The sequence below is a fragment of the Python bivittatus genome, unplaced genomic scaffold (assembly GCF_059951505.1).
Source record: "Python bivittatus isolate LINGU-HERP-01145 unplaced genomic scaffold, Pbiv_v1 ctg000200_np1212, whole genome shotgun sequence".
NCBI classification, from domain to species: Eukaryota; Metazoa; Chordata; class Lepidosauria; order Squamata; family Pythonidae; genus Python; species Python bivittatus.
Window position 1 is genome coordinate 7,109,370 of NW_028277040.1, and position 24,116 is coordinate 7,133,485.

The 24,116-nt window shown below is 40.9% G+C and overlaps 2 long non-coding RNA genes across 2 annotated transcripts; both read left to right on the top strand.

The window, feature by feature from the left end:
- The first annotated feature begins 303 nt into the window (after positions 1-303).
- Positions 304-4,571, top strand: LOC148216529 (uncharacterized). The gene is made up of 3 exons (XR_015795228.1): positions 304-409; positions 2,554-2,619; positions 4,467-4,571. It is a non-coding gene; the product is annotated as an uncharacterized LOC148216529 (long non-coding RNA).
- Positions 4,572-5,458: 887 nt separating this feature from the next.
- On the top strand, positions 5,459-15,512 carry LOC148216530 (uncharacterized). The gene is made up of 3 exons (XR_015795229.1): positions 5,459-5,625; positions 8,356-8,572; positions 14,724-15,512. It is a non-coding gene; the product is annotated as an uncharacterized LOC148216530 (long non-coding RNA).
- Positions 15,513-24,116: the final 8,604 nt, after the last annotated feature.

The window sequence follows — 24,116 nt, forward strand, 5'->3', positions numbered from 1 at the left end:
GTCAGATCTACGCTACGCAAGAGGACGGTGCGCGAGCACTATGACAGGGCGCGCGGTCTACGCTTGTGTTTCCCCTACCCGAGGCAGGGAGGGAGGGAGGAATCCGGTAGTGCCATTGATGCAGTGGGACTCGTAGCCTTACCTTTCGTATAGGAAATGCTGGATGCTTGTTTAAATTTCTACCCTGGGCACAATATCCCACCTCTGAAGCGGAGTAAATGAAGGAGCCCCGTGCAGCTTCATCTGTTGGCCATGTAAGGCCAAATAGAGGCCTGTTCACCAGGTGTCCGGCGTGTGCCAGCCCACCCAGCAGAAATCCCAGGGGAGTGAGTAGTCTCCTGTCCCACAGCCCACCAGCCCATCCACCGCTGATCCTTAGTTTGCACCAAAAGGAGACATGGAGCATCAGGTACTCTAGCCTTCCTTCATCTGGCAGGTTCCAAATGTCATCAAAGCCAGCAGATCTAGAAAAATACTTGATTATTGATTTAATAAGTGAACAACTCAATATTACAATTAGGGTCCTTCCTCTAAGCTCCCAGGTAACCATCTTGTTTAGGGATCAGCAAATGGTGAGTCTAAATCACTTCTAGTTCTCTGCAGCTTGCCAACTGGCTCAGCCCTTCCCATCTTTGGACGAAGAAAGCACTAGTACAGATTCGCAACATCTGTGGTAGCAGGACTGTCATCAAGCGATGCACTGTGATGGCATGCTGCACTGAAGTGCAAATCAGCTAACAAACATCATCTAGTGTGTTTTATGAATCCAAATTTGTGATCAAGTATATAGTTTAGTGTATCATGTGAATCCAGAAAATTAATTATAACCAATGGTTTATCTTAACATGAGTAAGTTCATTGTGTGAATATAGTCATTTTTTCTAATAAATACGTTTTTCTCAAATATATAATATGTAATAGTTTTGTATTATTTTATGATCCCTTTCAACCATCACTGTTCTTGTTCACAGCTTTTGTAATTCCCAGTCATCAGTCATACTGGCCTCTGGCTGATAAGAATCGTAGCCCAGCATTTCTGGAGGCACCAGGTTGGCTTCACCTGGTTCATGCTACACTAAAAACAAAAACCAAATTCCCCACCGCATGCTACAGCAGTTCTTTGAGTGCCTGGAGCTGCAACCCTTTCCCATATTAAATATCTACAAGCTAAGAAGAGGGTGTGGGGCTACTTGAGGAATTAAACATACAGGTTTAAATCTGATTAAGAAATAATATTATCCATTTCCCACACCCAGTGTGGCCCGCTGTATGCCTTACTGCTGCATGAAAAAGGGAAAACCTGTCCATCTGCTAATGCTGCAGCTTCTATCAAAATATCTATTTACAGTACTGTATTTGTTTTCCATTCTTCCTCCTAGGAGTAGAGAGCGATATTTTAGCTATGCAGTAATCATATGGGTGTGGAGTTGGCTGAGATTAAGATAGTGTAAAATTCAGAGCCAAACAGAAGTAGTTTCTACTAGGCTATGCAGTGCTTCAGCAGTAATTAGGAAAAGGCATTTTGGAGTGTCCAGGAGTGCAAACATAGCACTTCTCTGCAACTCTTTAAAAGTTGTATCTTTTTCCTAGGATTGCACAGCAACCCTTTGCAGCTGCTGTGTGATTCTTGGAAAAAATTAGCTATTTGAAAGAATTGCAGATAGGTGTCACCTTTGCATCCACTGTGCACTCCAAAGCACCTTTTTGGAATTGAATCCAGAACATTGCAGTGCTAGTATCCCCAACTAAGCTTATCAGCACTTTTATCCTGTACAGTAGTAAATTTTCTGTCCAAAGCTGCTGCCTTATCAATCCAGTCAGTGGCTAGTTCCATGAATCATTATAAGCTATGGTTTATTTTAACTATTGTTTGTAGTGGAAGTCATAGTGACTAGATTCGCTATTTTAAGTGCAATATATAAACCCAGCCAAAGTCATTTTCTTAAGTTATGGCTTTTCAGTAAAACCTGTGCAGCATTGTTATACTCCTCCATTATTAAAACAATAATAACTTTATTTTGATGTGTCCCAAACCCATCTTGCTATTGCCTTCTTCCAGAATGTCCCCATAGGAGCCATCATTCTCTGCATGCCCACAGCTTGTTATTGGTTGCCCACTCTACACCACATGTTGTAACCTGTGCCATTGATTTATATACACCTGAATGGATACACAGCCATTCTGTCAGCTTTCCACAAAAATTCTGAGCTGGCAGCCCAGGGAGACAGCTGTCTGGATGCAAACAGATGTATCACTTAGGATATTATACAAAAGCAAAAAAGAATTATTTGTAGAAGTACATCTTTTGGGGTGGAGAGGAAGCAATATTAATCCCTTATTTGCCAAACACAAAGAAATGTATTGTTTCAGCCGCTGATAATAGAATATTCGTACCCTCTTTTCTTCCTGGGAACATTTTAGTTAGTCCAAGCATCTGACTATACACGTCTTTGTGTTTTGACTGAAGTCATTAAAAACTGCTGTTGCTGTGTCCAGAGGCTTACCTCATTTGAAGTGGTTAATTGCTGGTTTACTCTTTGTTGTTGTTGTAGTTGTTCCATGTGCAGAGAAGACTGAAAGAAATCGGAGATCTCAGAAGGTGTTAAGACTCGTAAGAGGTATTTAGGAATGTGGCCTAAATCTATAGAAGATCAGTTTGAGCCAGTAAGATACACTGAACATGGTTGTGAAACTAATCTGTTTTTACAACTAAGACAGTTTAGGCATGACTGTTTTTACAAAGGACTTGGGAAGCAAGGTAACAGATGCAATTACTATACATTATTTTATTTACAAAGCAGTTCTGGCAGCCAAGAGAGTTCAGTGACTTTCCTAGAGCAATAATACAGAGTGACACAGAAATTGGAAGAACTTCAAACCCTTCTTTATGGCAGTATGCCAGTGTTTGTTTGTTTCATTATTTCATGATAAATTGGGGGAAGGGAAAGGGAAAGCAAAACTGAGTCCAAGTGTAGGTTAGAAGCCCCAGGTTTATCTTCTGGGTGTGCAGTGAATTCACCTGGTGACTAAGCTCAAACCAGCATAGCTGCCTTCCAATAAAGGTTTTACTCCCCAATCCTGCCTGAACAAAATGTGAAATTCACATGATACAGCAAGCCATAAGGCTTTATTAGCATAAACTTGACTATTAGCCACTTATCCTTGAGCAGTGTAGCTACCACAACACCAATTTATTGTTTTTTGAAGTTCTGTGTCATCCAAATGCAGGACTCAGGTAACATCTGCCTGGAAATAGCCAAAGAAGTCTAATTTTTTTTTTGGTTCCCGCTGGAACCAATACGCATCCTACATTCTGATGACATGTCAGTGGTTCAGCAGTTGCATCGATCACAAGGATGAGCTAACTATCAAGTCTTGTTGCTTACTAGGTCATGTGAATGCTTCCAGGGTGTCTCCTGACTTATTTACTGAATGAAGCAATGTGTTTTCTGACAATAATTAATCCCTACAATGCTTGGTTTTACAGTAAACTTATAGAAATACAGGGGAGAACAAAGAAGACACTAAACTTGCATTGCAGATCAGGTAGTCTATACCTCTTCACAACCTATTCAAGTCTTGCTTCTGTAGTTTTTAAACCCAAGTCAGTTCTTTTCTTTTAAAATGATATGAGTCATTTTTGTTACGTTATAGCATTCTGAAAATGTGAATAACAATACACTAGTTAAATGACAAATAGTATGCCTGTGTAATCTGTTGGGTTAAATTCTACCTTGAGCTCCTTACCCACTTCTATTCATCTGATTTCAGGAATGTTAATTTTTTTTAGTAATTTCCATTAGTGGTGATCAAAGCCTGCCCAATCCAGTTTATGGACACTATCTGATTTGCACTGTTCTGGAGCTAATCCAGTGCAACTCAGCCCTTCGATCAGGGAGTAGATGAAGAAACAGATCAGGAATAAAGTGGGTTTGCACTTATTCATGCTGTTGTGGGTAAATGAAAATCTAATTACCCTGCACCATCTTGTGATCTGGGCTTTCTCTAATTTCAGTGCCTCTCTTCACTTTCTGTATTGGTTGAGCTAAAGTTCTCACTAGTTTAAACCGTAAACACTGATACTGATAGCAAGCCTAAATTAAACAAGAAAAGGCTACTCCCTTTTTTGTACATTTTTGGTTGGTGGGAATTCTTAAATATGGCTTTACGTAAGCAGCTCTTCCCCTCTCACCTGTGAGCAAGGAGACGGTATATGTACGTGCAAGTTTAATGCAGGGAAAGGGATGAGGTGAGGAAGCTTTTCATAATGTTTGAAGTAAAATGGCCTCTGGATCAGATTAGGTCTAAGCCAAGAAGCTGAATATGAAAACACTTGCAACAAGGGGAAGAATGTAAACTGTGGGATGTCACAGCTCTGCTGCTGTTCATAACTGATTGGGGAAGAATGATGAAAAACAAGGTATCCAAATTTTTAAAAAATCCAAAACAGACTGTTTTTTTACAGGTGATTGTGAAAAGAACAGGACGGGAGATCCTTGTTTAGCAACTGCCTCAGACAGCAACCATTCACAGTTACAAAGGTGATGAAAAAGTAACTTTGCAGCCAATCCTCACTTTTACAATCTTCGCAGGTCTGTAAAGCAAAGGAAAGCTGAAGTAAGATCATAAGCACATTTTTAGTTTCACTTAGTGACTGCTTTGCTTAATGACCAAGTTGCTGGTCCCAGTTGTGGTTGCCAAACAAAGATTACCTGTATTTTAGCCTTGGAGAGGGAAGCTGTGTAAGAAAGATGAATTTGAGAGGAAACATGGGAGGCAAAAGAGTTAAGTTGGTTTCATAATTTCTTCATATAAATTTACAGCCTTGCCATTACTGTTTTTTATCAGCAAAATCAAATAAACTCTTGTTTGCCCACATTACAGCTACCAGATGACCACTAAATAGCAACCAAAACTGATCTCTCGATCTCTCTCTCGATATCTACCTATCTATTATCCTCTAGTTGACCGTATTTTTGCAGCATAGATCTACAGGTAGTCCTCGATTTACAACCACAATTGGGACTGGAATTTCCATTGCTAAGCAATGCAGTCGAAAAGTGAGACATCACGTGACCACATTGCTTAGCAATGGCAATCCTGGCACTCCCTATTGCCATCATTAAGCAAATTGCACCTGTCATTAGCCAAGGACCTACTCCAATCTAAGCCATTCCGGGCTTGGTCCTTCCCAGCCCCAAGCCTCAGTAAGGTAACAGACTGCCTCCAACTTCCCCCACCTGCCTGTCTCCCCCTCATCTCTGACCTTTTGGCTGCCCAGCACCCTGCCTTGCAGGGAACAAGCAGCCCCAGAACTACGTGGCTCTAGGGCTACTTGCCACACTGTGGTTCAGGGGCTTCTTGGCCCTCCTTCCCCCTTAGCTGATTTGCTGTCACTCACCAGCTCCCTCCTTCCCCCTTCGCTCACTCGCATGCATGCACCACACTCTCCCTCCCTCCTTTGTCACTCAAGGACTCTCCAGGGGCACTTCTGGGTGCTGAAGGACTCTCCGGGGAGGCACTCTGCAGCTTATGTTGGAAGCTGCTGGCCGTTCATGAGGCTTTCTCCTTCCTCCTGCAAAGCCTTCTGCAAAGCCCCAGAGCCACAGCACAGTGCAGCACATGTGAGCAAGTGAAGGGGGAAGGAAGGCGCTGGTGCATGTGAGCGAGCGAAGGGGGGAAGGAGGGTATGGTGCATGTGAGCAAGCGAAGAAAAGCTGGGTGGGTGGGGGAGACTTACCTAAGTGATTTGCAACTTCGCCTGGTGGGTTCCCCATTGACTTTGGTTGTGGGAAGGTTGCAAATGGCGATCAGGTGATTGTAGGGTGCTTGGTAACTGGTTGTAAGTGCGAACAGATTGCAAAGTGCCCAGATTGTGATCACGTGACCGTGGGAGTGCTGCAACAACTAACTTCAGGCACCAGTCGTAAAGTCACTTTTTTCAGTAGCGTTATAACTTCAAATGGTTGCTGAACCATGGTCATAACTCACCTACTACCTAAAATAGCCTTAGTGAAAGTGAAAAATATTGGGATAAAATATCTTAATATAAACACAAGGCTGTCATTATAGAAAAAAACAAATGTAGCTATTTAATAACAGTAATTCTGAAAGCTATATCAATTCAATATTCTTACTAACCTCTCTATAACATTCACATGCCTGAGATTTCCAGGTCCCCCTGGCAGACAAATTGAGGTTTGGGACTCAGAAATTTGCATTTTAGGGAAGGGGGTAATTTTGAGTTGACCTAATAAAAAATACTGGCCTAATCAAAGAATGGCTCCCAACCTTCATCACAAGTATAAACAATTTTAGTAACTTTATCACCTCCTCTTAAATTACAATAAATGATCTCTTCTTCCCATATCCCATCTTTTATCTATAAACAAATTCATAAAGCATTGTCATTTCAGTCCTGGTGTCAGCAAAGTCCATTAAGGGCTACCAGAAATAACAACATCTCTATTTTAACCTTGATCAAATAAACCAACCTTATATTCATTCCTTTTACTTTTAACGATCTTAATCTTTAGTCCATTCACATAATGTCGTAGAACTTGATTTCTTTTCATTTCTTCTTTGTCCCTTCTCATGAGATTCTTCAAAGCTTTAACAAGTCTCTTTTGTAAATCCAATATAGAAAAATTATCCAGGTCGCTCTCTTGGTTTATTGTTTGTATGTCCCTTTTAATTATTAAAACATCAGCCAGTTTCTTTTGTATGTCCAGTGTAACATATTTTTCTGTGTCATTCTTATAGCCTGTCATTTGTATGTTCACTTTCGACTCAGTCTCTGTCTTGTCAGGTAAAACCTATTCTTCTTCCATAACATCTTTTAGACACAGTCTATCCATAGAGGCAGATATTACTGTTGACATTGTTAATATTAATGTCTGACTCCATTTTTTGAAAATATTGTTCGATATTTCCAGTGTTAGAATATTTTGTGCCATTCTGTAACTGTTAGTCAAGTTTATGTGTTCTTCTCCTTTAGTTGAAATCTTTAGTTCCCTCTAGTGCCCAATTTTTAAAATCTTATTATTATTATTTTAATTAAAAACAAATGTGTTTTCCCACAGGAAGGATTTTTTATAATTAATTCCAAAATCTTATTTCAAATTTATCTGGACCCTTAGTCCATTTGTAGTTTTCTAAAACCAAAGTTTTAATCAATCTTTTGCTGTTTATTTAAAAAAATTTTTTTTTAAGTTCTTAAGCTTATAGTTAGAATTTTCTTTCATTAAGGCAGACTCACCCAATGTTTTCAGGCTTTTCGATTCAAAAGTTTCTAATAGCTGAAAAGTAGTTAATAAGCAATTTCCGAATGTGATTAGAAAAGGAAGTATGTGAATTTAGTGTCCTTTCAAAGGCACCGACTGCAGCTTGAGCAAGATGGCTATTCCCTCATCTCCCAGTGCTCAAAACCCACCAGAGACCACTGACCTGCCATCTCCTCAGAAGAAGCAACTGTCTGGAGCACTTGTGGACAATCTCCCGTCCACTCCTTTATCTGAAGAGGTTCGAAGTACCGATCTACTTGCCGTCTCTTCGTTCTTTACTGCTATCATCGGCTCCGCCGTCTTCAGTCCACCATTTCTTCCTCCAGAAGTCCAGAATATGTGAACTGCATCTTAAATTGCAGGTGGAAATTATGATTCTGCTAAAACCATACTGACAAGTATGAACTTCACTTAACTAGATACAGATTTAAAATCCTTGTTATCCTTCATATAATTTGATATACTTCATATTTTCAACATAAGTGACCCTTATGTTCTTCTCCAAGCAGAAGATCACCTAGATTTCACCAGCTAATTTGTGTATAAATACGTGATATTTTATCAAGTTAGTTCTTATCAAATTCCCTCTGAAAATTGCTTCACATTACTTATCTTCTAGATCAGTGGTTCTGTGTTATTCACTGAAAACCATCTATATTCTTTCTTTTAACCTGATTTTTGCCTGTTTTGTAAAGACCACGCCCCGAAGTGTGACTAGATTTGAATTAATTGATAAAGTTTATCTTTCCAGGCTACCGAGGCAGCTGTAGTGGAATTTAGCAAGATTAGTTGAACAAAGCAGAATACTTACATTTCGTGCCATGGAAAATTTAAAAATGGCAATAATTCATAGTGTATGAGCTAGACTGGTGCTTTCAGAACATTGCTTATGCTATTTGATCTGCTTACTGGGATTTGTTGATTCATATTGACCTGTCTGCTGAGAGTTTGCTGAATTTTACCAAGATTTCAGGGATGCCTTTTAGGATGCTCTTTCTGTTCACATGTGCACTCCACATGAAATGATATTATTGCATGTCGACTGAGCTTGTTGGTATTGCTGTCTTTCAGGAATTCCTGACTCTAACTTCTGGCTGAAGAACTCGTTTTTAAGGAATGCCACATTTCCCAAGCAAAAATAAAGTAAGACAGAATGGACCGATGCCTGTCAGTCTCTACAGTGGTGCAAAGATTATGAGGACCATCAAACAGGACTGAAAGTCCTCCTCTTGGCTAGCTCAAACTATTTTCATGCAAGCATGAATGTTTGCTGTTACCTTTCTACATTGTGAGTGCACCCATTTAGTTCCATTATTTATGATACGAATGTAGACTATGAAGCCAGAATCTTTCTGGATTTTCCCTGTTGGGGGCTCAAGTTCATTTGATGAAGCTGGTTGTATTTTCTGTCTTCCCAGTCACAATAACAGTCACAGAAATAAAGAGGAGGGTTTTCATCAACTCTTTTAAGATTTTCCATTGGAAAGTCTCCAGGGGAAAAAAGATGACTTCTTCTTTTCTTCATGCCAGATATTATCCTCTAAAACTAACAATTGACCTTTATGGCCAGTTAGAGCCCCTGAGAGTAACACCTAAGCCTACCAACTCTTCAAATGATAAGATAGCCATTAAGGGACATCAACCTCTTCATACACCAACCATCCTCAACCTAGATGACCTTCCAGACATGTGGAATTTAATATCCAGAATTGTCAACATTGCTAGCTAGGCAGATTTTGGGAGCTGAAGTCACAAATTTGAAAGGTGCACCCAGGTCTGAGAAGGCAAGCTAGCAGAATGGTTAAACGGGTAGAAGGCTGGAGGTCACAACCACCTCTCCCAGAAGCCCTCTGAATCTTCACATGTGGCCCCTCCTCCTGATTTGGTGAAGCAGCTTGTTAGGTTCCATTGCTACCATTTATCTTCCAGGGGCACTTCGCTAGGCATCTTCCCCCTACTCCAGTGTGTGTGTGTGTGTGTGCACATGTGCATGTTAGAGGAAAAAAGTGTGTTCTCACATGCTATGCTGTATATCTGGCAATTACAGGTAGTCCTCGACTTACAACCACAATTGGGACCGGAATTTCCATCACTAAATTTCTATTTCCTTTTGTGCACAGGCCCCATTCTATCCATACCTTTTTTACATAAGTTCTCTCTTGCTGCACATCCCCAAAAATTTGTCTTTGATATATTGACAGTTCAGAGTGAAAGGTTTACAGCTGTCTATCTCCTGATATCTGTGTTTTGTGGACCACATTTCTAGTCTGTTGAAATGTATTAGTCACAGTCTCTTCTTTCTACCTTTATGTTTGGATGTACAGAAGGGGTGGAGAACCTCTGGCCCTTCAGATGCTGTTGAGCTGTAGTACCCCACAGCTTTCATTTGCCAGGCCAGCTGGAAGGGCTGAGAGGTGGCCTTCAGTAAATCTGAAGGCTTCATGTTCTTTGCCTCTGGGGAAGGCACCTTCTGTATAATACAATGGCCTACAGAGTATTAGAAATGGGTTTACGTAACGTTATAAATCATACTTTAGACATGGTTAATTGAATAAGCCGAAATTAATTCAGTTTACCCAGCTTACTAAATCAAAACACAACAAGCCACATTATGACTTCTGTATGCAGCCATGGGGAAGACAATACATTCATCTGGATTATATTTCCCAGTCTGTCTTTAGACACAGATTATTAACTATTGTAATTAAAGCATTTTCCATAATGAAACCTGAGCTGAACCTTGACTGACTATTTTTAAGTAATTGATGTGATCCACACTTTTCAAACTAAAAAATGGTTCTGAACTCAACCATCCTTTAGGTTTTGTATTTCTTTGGATTTTGTGAGGCGGTTCTCAGCTCAAAATGGATAAATCATGTATGGCTGGGAATACTGTATATAAAATAGATACTTTGTGTGTGTGTAAAAATAATTTGCAGCATCATGAAGACGTGATAGGATGGACTCATAATTGTCCACCTTTCTGCAAAGCAAATGTGCCAGGGAAAAAGACCGGCAGTAAACAGAAAAAAAACATCCATCAAAGACATAAGGGAATATTTAAGAAAAAGCAGTATTAATATGCCCTGTTCTTCCATTTGCTTCCTACATGTTAACTACATTAACACAAGCCATCCCTACCCTGCCCAGGGTCCTGTTGTGACACAAGTACAAAGTCATTATCATTCATCATTACTGACCAGCAACAACTTTTCCAGACCTTTATTTTTTACATGAAAGAACAGTTTGTGCTCAGTGTGCCAGCACATAGCCCCAGAAAGTAAGTTTAAGATTGGGTTGAAAGAGAGTATGGATGGTGCGGTGTGTCTGTGTGTCTGAGGGGTGGGTGGATGGGTGGAGGAAGTCTTTCAATGTGGCACCCAAAGAAAAAACTGGCATCTAACCTTTCTCCCCTCACTACATCCTGCTATACAAAAGCATGATTTCTCCATTGTTTGTGCATCAATAATACAAATATAAAAATGTTTAATCCTTAGAAACAGATGTTTGTGTTAAAGTACTTGGATTCAGTTCTTCCACAAGTTTAATCTGAGATGGGAGAGCAGGGGAGGGAATCTAATGTGGCTTGCAGATGACAAACGTGGGTTAATTTTTATTTAAGAGTTCCCCTTTGGCTCCTCTATTTAGAGTATGAGCTCATCAAGAATTATTTTGGGTATAGTATTGCTGAGAACAATGGCATACTGAAGTCATCTAAACAGTTTCATGATCATGTCTATTTTAAACTCATTTATGTCAATGGGGTAAGGAAATCAACCAGAAATCTCATTGGAGTTACCCAATGGCATGTAGATGAGAATGTAGTTCTTTGTCTTCTTTTTTTTTATTTCTTTACCATATTTTAAAATGCTAGCAAGAGTCAAACAGGAATTCATGTAAAATGTGTGTGTGTGTGTGTGTGTTTGTGTATCCCATTTGAAAACCTGATATAATGCAATGGCTGGCACATAACTAGTTTAAATCTTGCCTTATCAAAGCCACTGTTTGGTTTAGACATTTCTGCAATCCTTGTTTAAGGAAGTGTAGTGGATAGAGCTGCTGGATAGCATAGTAGTTAGGGTACCACCCTTTGACACGGGAGACCAGGGTTCAAATCTTGGCTGGTACCTACCTTACCAGTAGTTGTTCTTAGGCAAAGGCCCCCTAGCACTTCGCCTGCCAACCTCAGATATGAGAGTGACACAAATTAAGAGAGTTATGCCTGCTTGGATGTTGCCTGGATTTACAAGGTCTGCGCTAAATGTTCGGGAACCAGGACAGTCTGACAATGTGGGGTACTGGGACAAACCATACATGGACAAGATAGGAGAACCTGGAATTGATGGAATGCTACTATAACAGTAGACCTAATGAGAGGGGATATATGCAACATATGAGGGAACTATAGATGGATAGAAGACCTACTGTACATCCACGCTAACTGAAAAACAGCTAGTTACCCAACACATCAGCATAGTGAAGAGGAAGCTGCTCTCACAACTTGAGATAGACCAACTGCACATTACATCCCAGGCTCAAGAAGACCTGACTCCATCTGAAGCCCTAGAGACTGCTAAACAAAGGCTCGCAGCACTGGCTACCAGGCTAGGGAGATACACTAGAGAAGCAGAGGCCAAGAAGATAAATGCCCTGTTCTCCAAAGAACTATCTGAGGTGTACTCCCAACTGCAGTGGAACAACACAGTAACAGCAAAGCCACCAACAGCAGAAACTCAACAGTGACTAGTTTAAATCTTGCCTTATCAAAGCCACTAGAAGAATATATAACACCAGTGCAAAGCAGCTGCAAGACGTGAGAACAGATCACAGCAATCTCCCAGAACAGGAACCAGTCACCATCACAGTAGCAGACATCCAACAGCAGATCAAGAACAAGAAGAGCTGGACAGCATCTGGCTCAGACATGATCCACACCTACTGGCTAAAGAAACTAACAGCAGTGCACAAATGCCTAGCAGCATAGATGAAACAGCTGCTAGCAGCAAGGTCCCACCCAGACTGGCTAACACAAGGAAGAACAGTGCTGATCATGAAAGACCCCCACAAGGGAACAGCACCGTCTAACTACTGGCCAATAACCTGTCTCCCCACAACATGAAAAGTCCTATCAGGCATCATAGTTGCCAAGCTATGGGACCATATGGGCCAGTACATGAGCACAGCTCAGAAGGGCATTGGGAACAATACCAGAGGCCCAAAACACCAGTTGCTCATAGATCGAGCAGTTGCCAGAGACTCACGGTCTAGGCAGACCAACCTGAGCCCAGCCTGGATTGACTACAGGAAAGCCTATAACTCAATGCCACACACATGGAACTGTGAATGCCTGGTGCTATACAAAGTCAACAGGACACTAAGGACCTTCCTCAAGAGCTCAGTGAAAGACAACACTGGAAATAAACTCAAGACAGCTCACAAAAGTGACCAAGTGCAGCATATACCAAGGTGATGTACTGTCCCTGCTGCTGTTTTGCGTAGGCTTGAACCCCCTCAGCCAGATAATCACAAGGACTGGATATGGATACAAGTTCAAGAGTGGAACTACCATCAGCCACCTCCTCTACATGGATGACATCAAGCTGTATGCTAAGAGTGAACAAGACCTAACTCTGATCCACCTAACACAGATCTAGAGTGAGGATATTGGGATGTCATTTGGACAGAAGAAGTGTGGCCAGATGGTAGTAGAGAGTACCTTGGTATCCCACAGGCACATGGGAACCATGATGAGGAGGCAAGGAAGACAGCAACATCCAAGTACCACCAAAGGATAAGATAGGTCCTGAAGAGCCAGCTCAATGGGAAGAACAAGATCCATGCCATCAACATCTATGCCCTGCCAGTCATCAGATACCTTGCTGGTATAGTGAGCTGGCCAAAGGAGGACATGGAGGCTGCCGATGTGAAGACCCAGAAGCTCCTCACAATATATGGAGGTTTCCATCCCAGGTCCAACATCCAGAGACTGTACTTCAGCTGGAAAGAGGGTGGACGAGGTCTGGTGAGTGTCAAAGCCACTGTCCTGGATGAAACCCAGAGCATCCAGGAGTACATCAGTAAGATGGCACCCAAAGATGAGCTGCTGAGAGAACGCCTGAGGCAGCAACAGACATGGGAGGAAGTTGAAGTTCCATGGCAAGGCAACAGCCTGCATGGGATGTACCACTGACAGATAGCTGAGGTGGCTGTCATTGGGAAATCCTACCAGTGGCTGGAAAGGGCTGGACTAAAGACAGCACTGAGGCACTCGTCGTAGCAGCACACAGTCACTAGGCACCAGATCCATAGAAGCAGGGATCTACCACACTGGACATGATCCAAGGTGCAGACAATGCAGAGAGGCCTCAGAGACAGTCCAACACATAGTGGCAGGGTGTAAGATGCAGGCAGGAACAGCACACACTAAACAGCACAACCAAGTAGCTGGCATTATGTACAGGATGTGACACAGTGCATGGGCTAGTCCCTCCCAAATCCAGATGGGAGATTTTGGGCAAAGATCCTGTGGGACCTCCATTACCAGATGGACAGCAGGTACTGGCCAATCAAGCAGACATCATGGTAGTAGACAAGGACCAGAAGGCAGTGGTGGTGATAGATGTAGTCGTGCTGAGGGACAGCAACATCAGGAAGGAGTATGAGAAGCTGGAGAAGTACCAGGGCCTGAAGGAGGAACTAGAGAGGATGTGGAAAGTAAAGGCCAAAGTGGCCCCAGTGGTTGTAGGAGCACTTGGGGCCATGACTCCAAAGCTGGGAGAATGGCTCCAACAGATCCCAGGAACAACATCAGAGCTCTCTGTGCAGAAGAGTGCAGTGCTAGGAACAGCCAAGATACTGCACAGAACCCTCAAACTCCCAGGCCTCTGGTACAGCACCTGAGACTGAGGAAGACACATACCACCCATAATGTTGAGAGGGGATTTTTTAAAGATATATATCCCATTTGAAAACCTGACATAATGCAATGGCTGGCACATGACTTGTTTAAATCTTGCCTTATAGAAGCCATATTTGGTTTAGACATTTCTGCAATTGTTGCTTAAGGAAGTGTTTAATGCTGTGTTGGAACTGACAAGCCATGGTTGTTTTATGAGCTATGGATAACAAACCTTGGCTTCATGAGCTGTCTGAACCCAAGCCACCATTTCTCAATGCTTTATATTAATTTCCAGTATGAATAAAATACAGACATTTGTTGTGTTTTGATACTTTCCCCCAACATGTGCACTGCTTGAGATGTTTTAAAATATCAGATTGCAATATAAATAGACATTAAATAAATGCATAAAATAGAATCTATGCATATGAATGCAACGGAAAACAATACAACAAGAAGCTGAGAAGATGGAGAAACGTGCATGATATTACACTTTTTCATGGAGTTATTGATGGTTACTCTTAACCTGGTTTACTTGCAGAGCTACCCAGTGAGGAGGCAGATCGTGACTGCTTTGCGTCCACAGAGCTGAATTGCAGAACCTTTTGGGCTGGTCCAGCAACAAGCACACAAGGGCACCGGGAGGCTGTATTTCAGGTCCCTCAGGAAGAAGATCTCAGCAAGGAAAGGCCCATCTGGCTCCACTTGTTGGCCAGGGAAAGTGCATGGCTGCTCTATTCACCGTTCTTTCAGCTTTTGCATCGTGCCTTGTGTATCTGTGGGGAAGGATTGTTTTCTCGTTTGCACACAGCACACACGCTAAAGCATTGACTGACTTACGGAAAAACACACACAAAAAACTTAAAATTCAGAATTCAACTTTTGAAAATCAAAAATTAAATATGGGATGCATTGAATATTATGACAATATTAGAGCCCATGGGATTCAGTCAGTCAGCTTCCATTGGAAGGGTATATAGTATTCATTGAATTATGACAATGCAAAACATAAGGCAAAGGTAAAAAAAAAACTTGCTGGGCTGCTGGGCACACTTAAAATTTAGAGAATGTGTTGTAAGCATTCTCATTAAGAGCTGCCTTTCTGGATGTTGCTAGTAAAAAAACAAACCCTATTTGCCAGAAAACAACACTTAAATTGCTCCCCGCTACCTTCTTTCTCTCTGAGAATGATCTCTTTTTACTCCAGTTACATTGACCGCCAGGAGGCACCACGTGTCCCTTTTCATCCTTATTGGGACTCTTCAGACACGGGTAGCTAGATGTTATTCTGCGGGGTTCAAACCCTCTACCAGGAATTGAACGCACAGACTGTCACACTTCAGACAACTGCATATAGTACATTACCTTTAGGAGCTATCCAGGTCCTGGTGCTCAGGGGTTGCAGGAAGAGATATCTAAAACCTCTACCAGAACAGTATATGCAGTCCACCTTCCCTTAAGCTCTCAGAGCAAAGAGATGCAGATGTTGCATTATGCCATGCCCCCATGTAAAGTCATATAAAGCCCCGTCCATGGGGGTGTGACATAATGCAACATCTGTATCTCTCTGCTCTGAGAGCTTAAGGGAAGGTGGACTGCATATACCGTTCTGATAGAGCTCTTACCACTTCCATATTTTTTTTTTCCTTGAACAGGTGGCATTTGAACCGATGGCATTCCACCATCTTTATTTTCTAAGAATGTCTATAAAATCTGGGTAGAGTCTACAGGAAATGTTCTAATAAAGGTATGGTGACCTTTTTTTCTTGGAAAAAATAAAGGACAAACCTAAAAGAGGGGCAAATCTGAAAGAGGTTCATAAGGATAAAAAAAAAAAATTCTTTAGGTTTATAACTTTGCTTTACAAAGGAAAATTCAAGAGCAAAACCAAGAAAGGCTTTACAAAGACACATATTCTAATAAAAAATCTAAAATCAAACAGTATATGTAAACTTATTTTAAAAAGTCAATTCAATTTCCGTATTTTTTAAATGCATGTGAAAGACTGTGCATTAAGTGGTATGATTTGTAAGGTAAAAGTTAAATGACCAAAATAAAGGAGAAAAGTGAGTTTTTGAAAATTAAATCTAAAGGACAGCTTTCTGAGATAAAGGACTGTCCTTTATAATGGACATATGGTCACTATAAACAAAGATGATGTTAGAGACTGATTGTTTGTGTTGTAGTACACAAGCTTCCCATTCTTAATAATAATAATAATAATTTATTAAATTTGTATGCTGCTCAACTGTCAACAACAATCAAAGAAATTACAATCCAATCAATAAAATATAAAATATAAAGGTAAGCACAATGAAGTGAGGGGCCTCACTCTCCCTTGCCAGAGGCCTGGGTGAAGAGCCAGGCCTTCCTGGCTCTTCTAAACAGCAGCAGAGTGGGAACCATCTGGATCTTGGGGTGGGGCGGGAACCTTGTTCCACAGGACAGGCGCTGCTACAGAGAAAGTGCACTTCTGGGGTCCTGACAGATGACAGTTTAATCAAAAGAACCTGGAGCGCGCCAACTCTGCAGGATTGAATCAGCCTTTCATTAAATTGAATTAAATTAAATTGATTTTTTCATTAAAAGAACCTTAAAGAATATCAGTCCTTTAAGAATCTTGGCATAACCAACCGAGGTCCCCATCTGTAACACAATGCCTACCCCTGCCACAAGCAATAAACATATTATGGGATTAACAAATTTCTGGTCATCCAGGCATGATTCAGGCAATGCTTGCTTTTGTATTGGTGATGTAATCTGTTACAGCTTTGCCCTAGCATGCTCCTGATGGTTTAGGCTTCCTTTTATGTAAATCCTGATCAGGTTGGTTTAGGAATTCTAGGAACTGAAGTAAAATGCATCTGGAAGGCTTCAGCTTGGGCGAGGCTGACCAGTTCTGTAGTTCTGTATCTTTGGGGGTGAGAGCAGTTGAGGCGCTACCAGTTCTTCATGTCAATTGAAATAGAAAAGTAATAGTGGGGAAAAGAGGCAATTGACTTGTTCTATTTATTAAAAAATGTTTATTTCCTTAATATCCAGGAAAAAAGGGAAAAAAGGATACCCCCCCAAAAAAGACAAAGAAAAAAAAAACAGAAAAAGGGATTAAAAGAAAAAAGGACAAAATGATCAAACAATAAGAAAACAGCTCAGTTTTTAAGTACAGCCTTAACCTTGGCCACATGGAGAAATCTTGATAAATCCTTCCATTATGCTGATAGTCCGTTCATATGCAGAGAACAACATACCATAAATCCAAGATTAGAAAAGTTTATTATGAAAATTTCATTATGAAAAAAAGTAAAGTTCTTTTTTTTTTGTTATGTTCCATGCTTGATAGGCCCATCATTTTTAATATAATGATAGATTCCACATTTTTAGTATATTATTCAGAATCATATTCATAGCTTATTACTCTGTCAAAAACCACATTTGCATGGATATTAAACCAATATCCAGAACAATAGCGAAGCAAACCCATACGATATGTACAAGTGTCCCCTGCATCATTTTATACTTCCAACATGAAATTGGCAACCAACCTTTTTAAAAACTATCTATGGCGTCCAATAAACACAAAAAAAGTTGAATTAATTGCATCTTAAGGAACCTACTTAAGGGTCTTTAATCTGTTTAACCATTCATATGTTAATATGGGTTATTCCAACGCTTTCTCTCAATATTCTTGCAAATAGCAAAACACAAGGAGGCATGGTTCTCATACTGATAAGAACTCTAGTACTGTGTCTGAAACAATCAGCAATCACAGTTTGCTCCTCCTTCACAAAAGAGACTACGCTCCTCCTTTTTACATCAAATCAAATCAAATCTTTATTATGGTCATAGATCAGCATAAGAAGGGTGGGGTACAGTCAATTAAAAAGCATAAAAGATACATTGGAGTTTATAAAAAAAAGGTTTTGAAAAAGGGGGAGTAGGAGCATGAGGGGGTTGTGGGGGAGCATAAAGGTTAGTATATGGCAGAGTATATCAAACTACTGAGTTCTCTAGTATGACAAACTATATGCTCATTAAGTCTCGTTTATGGCATAGGTCATCATCTGACGAATTTTAATCGCTGCTGCGCAGAACCTGGCAACATTATGTAGCAAGGCTGGTATCTGAAAGCAGCAGGGAGGTGTAAAATTGTTCTGTGCGCCCTGGGTATTTATGCAATAATGGTGAGATGAGGCTTGTACGAATGTCTCAGGTAGTACAGGCACTGGAGAACCACGTGCTCCGTTGTTTCTGCATGTCCAGAGTCACGGGGCCTTGTCTCTCTGGGTAAGGGAACTTCCTGTATCGGCCAAGGACAGCCGAGGGGAGGGCATGACATCGTGCTAGATTAAAAGCCCCTTTTTTCACCAGATGAATAAGAGGAAAAGAACCCAAAGTTTCCCACCTTAATGTGCCTATGTACTATATAATTTCTCGTTTTAAATGTACTCATCCTACTTCATGCATTGTTGTTCACTGTTATTCATTGCACCCAGCCTTTCTCAACCTTTTGTCCCTGGAGGAGCTCTTGAAATATTTTTCAGACCTTGGGGAACCCCTGCACATTCAGGCTCAAATAAAGGGCAGAAGTTACAAAATTATTGTATTTGTTTCATGTGTAGGCCTGTATATATGCATTAACAGTGCTCTTAAACTAAAAATAAAGCATGAAATTTACCTCCTTAATGTGAAACCTGTGATTGTTTTTCACTCAATTCTCGATACTCAGTTCTGGGCTGAACTTGAGTTTTAGAGATCAGTTGTGGGAAATTTTTGGCCTTTGCAAGTTGTGGGTCTTTTTGGCTATTTTGGGCTACTTTGAAGGGTGTGTACAGTTTTTGAGCGATATATCAAACTGTCATGAATGATAACTGCAAAATGCACCGCAGGGATGCAGATGATGCCGGCACATTGAGTCAGGTTGGCCAGCCTCCTCCCCTTTCCCTGCTTCATCAGCACCTCGTTCTCCAAATCCAGCTTCTCCTTTCTCCTCCCCCACCTTTCCACCTCCTCTCCCTAGGACCCCTTTGCAGAACTAGACCTGCCGATGCCTTGCAACCTCCAGCACCGCTCCCCTTAATATTTGGACTCGTCAACCTCTCCTGAAATTTTGGCACCCTGATGCCAAAGCCTTCACCACCACTTTTGCCTTTCCCCCCCTCCTCCTCCCCCGCCTTTGTGGGTGGCTCCTGCTGCTGCTGTTGTCTGGGCCAGGCCAGCCCTGGATCTCCTGTGCCTGCCCTTAGACAGAGCCCCCTGGGCTGCTGCACTTGCAGGAAGGCAGGCGCTCACCGGCAAGGAGAGCCCCGGCATGGAGGCCCCGGCAGCGTTTCTGTCTCGTGCATGCACTCCTCACTCCTTGGCTCATGCTTTGCTCACCTCCCGCTTGTACACACTGCAATCCCCACCCCCACCCAGGGTCCGCGCACGCTCCAGAGGGCCAACCCAGTGTTGGAGGTTGGAGGGTTTTTGTTTGGTTTTTGTCTCTGATTTTGTGATGGAATGGAATTATGAAGGCCAAGCTCAGAGAGATAAACATTTTCTTAGCTCACCAGAACCGTGTGGGAGGAACAAGAGGATGAGACTGGCACCTCCCTGAGGAATTCACACTGTTGTGGCTGGAGGACTTTGGGAACTGGGGTTTTAGTCTGGGAAGATTCTTGCTAGAGGTTGTAGCTAATAAACATTGCTGGACTGAATTGGCATTGTCTCTTGGAGTTCCTTGGGGTAGGCCTGACATCAGTCTTCCCAGACTCAAACCCCAGTTCCCAAAGTCCTCCAGCCACAACAGTGTGAATTCCTCAGGGAGGTGCCAGTCTCATCCTCTTGTTCCTCGCACGCGGTTCTGGTGAGCTAAGAAAATGTTTATCTCCCTGAGTTTGGCCTTCATAATTCCATTCCATCACAGATTTTTTAAAATAAATCATGATCTCCCAGGGAACCCCTAGTGACCTTCCACAGGAACCCTGCTTGACAAATCCTGCTCTAACCTTATTATTCAGAGCTCTGAAAGACTTGTTACTGGGTCCAAGCAACTAATATCCAATTTAACAATATTCTTTAACTGTCTATTACAATATGGTGGAATTGGAATTGTCTGAAACATATTTCGAGAGCCAGTCTGGTGTAGTGGTTAAGGCGCCAGGCTAGAGACCGGGAGACTGGGAGTTCTAGTCCCGCCTGAGGCACGAAGCCAGCTGGGAGACCTTAGGTGGGTCAGTCTCTCTCAGCCCTGGGAAGAAGCAGGCAAGCGCAAACCAGGTTCTGAAAAACCTGGCCAAGAAAACTGCAGGGGCTTGTCCAGGCAGTGGCCAGGAGTCAACACTGACTCAAAGGTACAAAACAAAAATGAAATATTTCAGTGCTAATAGTAATTCAGGAGTTTTAGATGCTGCTAATTAATTGTAGAATCAAAAGATATATTAACTGAAAACACTGACAGTCTGCAGGTTTAGGCAATCTTAAATTCCTTGTGCAATAATCTACATTTTAAAAAATATCTCAGCAAGTAGCTGATCTAAAGTATTAACATTATGAACCAACAAATTCCAGTACAAGAGAGGAAAAAACTGCACACCATAGAACTCCATTGGAGGTCTTTCCAATGCCTTAAAAGCAGGTCCATTCTGGGTGATGTGACTAGGAGGGAGGGGCTTTGGAATGACACAATTAGCAATATACCAAGTGACTATCCAGCTGACTTCTCCATAGAGATACATTGGAAGTTTTTTTTTAAAAAATGTCTCTGTAGCCTTGGGCCAGATAGGTCCCTTTTTTGAACTCAGATCTTTCTTTTGCCAGCTTCTCCTGCCACTATGAATTTGGCCCTGTTACTCTGCTGGTGACAGATAAATATCCCTAAGTGTCATAATATTGTATTGTGTAAATAATGGTCAACACTAAACTTCCATCCCAGGCTCTAGTTCTAAACAGGCTTTGCAGCCTTTAATGAAAGATATAGAGTTGAATTTTGAATAAAAAAGGAACCAATCTCTGCCGTGATGTCAGAGAGTTTACATAATAACTTTACAATTGTGCCCATAACTATTTTTTTTACCTAATCACATGAATTCCATGAAGAAATAGAAGTTAAGATGTATGCCCAATGATAAAACTGAAAATCAGGGAAAAGTATAATTTAGATAAAGAGAATCTGGCTGTTTGTCCTTCCCATAAATATCTTAATAACTTATCAATTTTTACAACCCCCAATTTTTACAAATTTCCATAGATACATTAGAGACCCCAGTTAATTAAGTTGTACCATATCAGTAAATTTTGGTATAGAACATTCATAATTATCCATAAAGCATAATAAACAACCTGGCTATTGACTTTTCTGCCAGAATATTCTTTAATTGCCTGATAAAAATAAAAAATAAGAAGAGACAAAGGACATTCCTGACGAGTTCCTTCCAATGTATTGCTAATTGAGGAAGTATTTCCATTTGTAATAACCTTGTCCAAAGAATTAGAATAATTCACTTTAATCCAATTAATAAAAACAGAAGGAATCCATACTTGGCCAAAATCTGCTCCAAAAATGTCCAAATATTAAACGCCTTTTCTGCGTCTAATGAGATTACCATTGCCAACTCTATTTTTTCCTAAATATATATCTAAGATAGCAGTTAGTAATCTAATATCATTTGAGGCTTGTTGCCTTTCTCATGAAACCAGATTGTGCAGGAAGAGAAATTGAAGACTACATAATCTGTAGTTTCATATTAGAGTCATTGTCGAAGTCTTAGCATCAGCATTTACAAGAAAATTGCGGGTAGTCTGTACAATCAATAGAACCTTTACCAATCTTCAGAACTGGACTTTTATAAGCCTCATTAAAGGAAATTGGAAAAATTGTATTTAAAAAGCATTATTATAAACCTCCAATGATTTAGGATCAAAACCCTAATCTATTTTTTATACCACTCAATAGATAGCCATCAGGGTCAGAAACTTCTCTTGTTTTCATAGATTTAAAGGTGCAGATTGACTGACAGCTTCGAGGCATTGTGCTGTTTTTGGAAAAATGATATCATTTAAAAATTATTAATTTCTTCCTCAATCACCTTTGTCTTAAAGTTGTAAAGTTGAAACATAAAAAATACTGACTTGTTAGATCAGAGTCAGTATATATTTTTACATATGCTGGTCTATGACCATGATAAAGATTTGATTCATAAATAGTAGAAATATTACTTTGTTGTTGATGTTTCATTTGCCAGTTGAGAAATTTACCAGTTCTTTTCCTTCACTCCCAATGCCTTTGTTTTATGTAATTCAATGTCTATTATTCGTCTAGGGCATACAGGGAATTCAGTTCCAAGTTACTAAAAGCTTCATGTACAGTCGTGTGAAAAAGAAAGTATACCCTCTTTGAGTTCTATGGTTTTACGTATCAGGACATAATAAAAATCATCTGATCCTTTGCAGTTCTCAAAGGAGGTAAATACAACCTCAGATGAACAACAACACATGACATATTACACCATGCCATCATTTATTTTACAAAAAGAAAACCAAAATGGAGAAGCCATGTGTGAAAAACTAAGTAAACCTAATGATTCAATAGCTTGTACAACCAACTTTAGCAGCAATAACTTGAAGTAATCATTTTCCGTATGACTTTATTAATCTTTCACATCATTGTGGAGGAATTTTGGCCCACTCTTCTTTACAACAGTGCTTCAGTTCATTGAGGTTTGCAGGCATTTGTTTATGCGTAGGTCTCTTGAGGTCCTGCCACAGCATTTCAATCGGGTTGAGTTCTGGACTTTGACTGGGCCATTGCAACACCTTGATCCTTTTCTTTTTCAGCCATTCTGTTGTAGATTTGGAGGTGTGCTTGCGATCATTGTCCTGTTGCATGACCCAGTGTCAGCCAAGCTTTAGCTGTGGGACAGAAGGCCTCACATTTGATTCTGTAATACTTTGGTATATAGAGGAGTTCATGGTCGACTCAATGACTGCAAGGTACCCAGGTCCTGTGGCTGCAAAACAAGCCCAAATCATCACCTCTCCACCACCGTGCTTGACAGTTGGTAGGAGATATTTGTGCTGATATGCTGTGTTTGGTTTTCGCCAAATGCGGCGCTGTGCATCATGGCCAAACATCTCCACTTTGGTCTCATCTGTCCAAAGGACAGTGTTCCAGAAGTCTTGTGATTTGTTCAGATGTAACTTGGCAAACCTAAGCTGTGCTGCCATGTTCTTTTTAGAGAGAAGAGGCTTTCTCCTGGCAATCCTTCCAAACAAACCATACTTGTTCAGTCTTTTTCTAATTGTACTGTCATGAACATTAACATTTAACATGCTAACTGAGGCCTGTAGAGTCTGAGATGTAACTCTTGGGTTTTTTGCAATTTCTCTGAGCATTGCACAGTCTGACCTTGGGGTGAATTTGCTGGAATGTCCACTCCTGGGAAGATTGGCAACTGTCTCGAATGTTTTCCACTTATGAATAATCTTCCTCACTGTAGAATGATGGACTTTAAATTGTTTGGAAATGGCCTTATAACCCTTCCCAGACTGATGGGCAGCAACAATTGCTTCTCTAAGATGATTGCTGGTGTTTTTACTCTTTGGCATTGTGTTAACACACACCTCAATACTCAAGACCAGCAAATTCCTAAAACTTCTGCTTTTATAGAGGTAGTCACACTTGCTGATGATCAGTTGATCAAGGGCATTTGATTAGCAGCACCTGGCTGCTACTTAGCCTCTTCATACCTATGGAAGCAGTAAGGGTGTACTTAGTTTTTCACACATGGCTTCTCCATTCTGGTTCTTTTTGTAAAATAAATGATGACATGGTGTAATATGTCATGTGTTGTTGTTCATCTGAGGTTGTATTTACTTACTTTTGAGAACTGCTAAGGACCAGATGATTTTTATTATGTCCTGATACGTAAAACCATAGAACTCAAAGAGGGTGTAC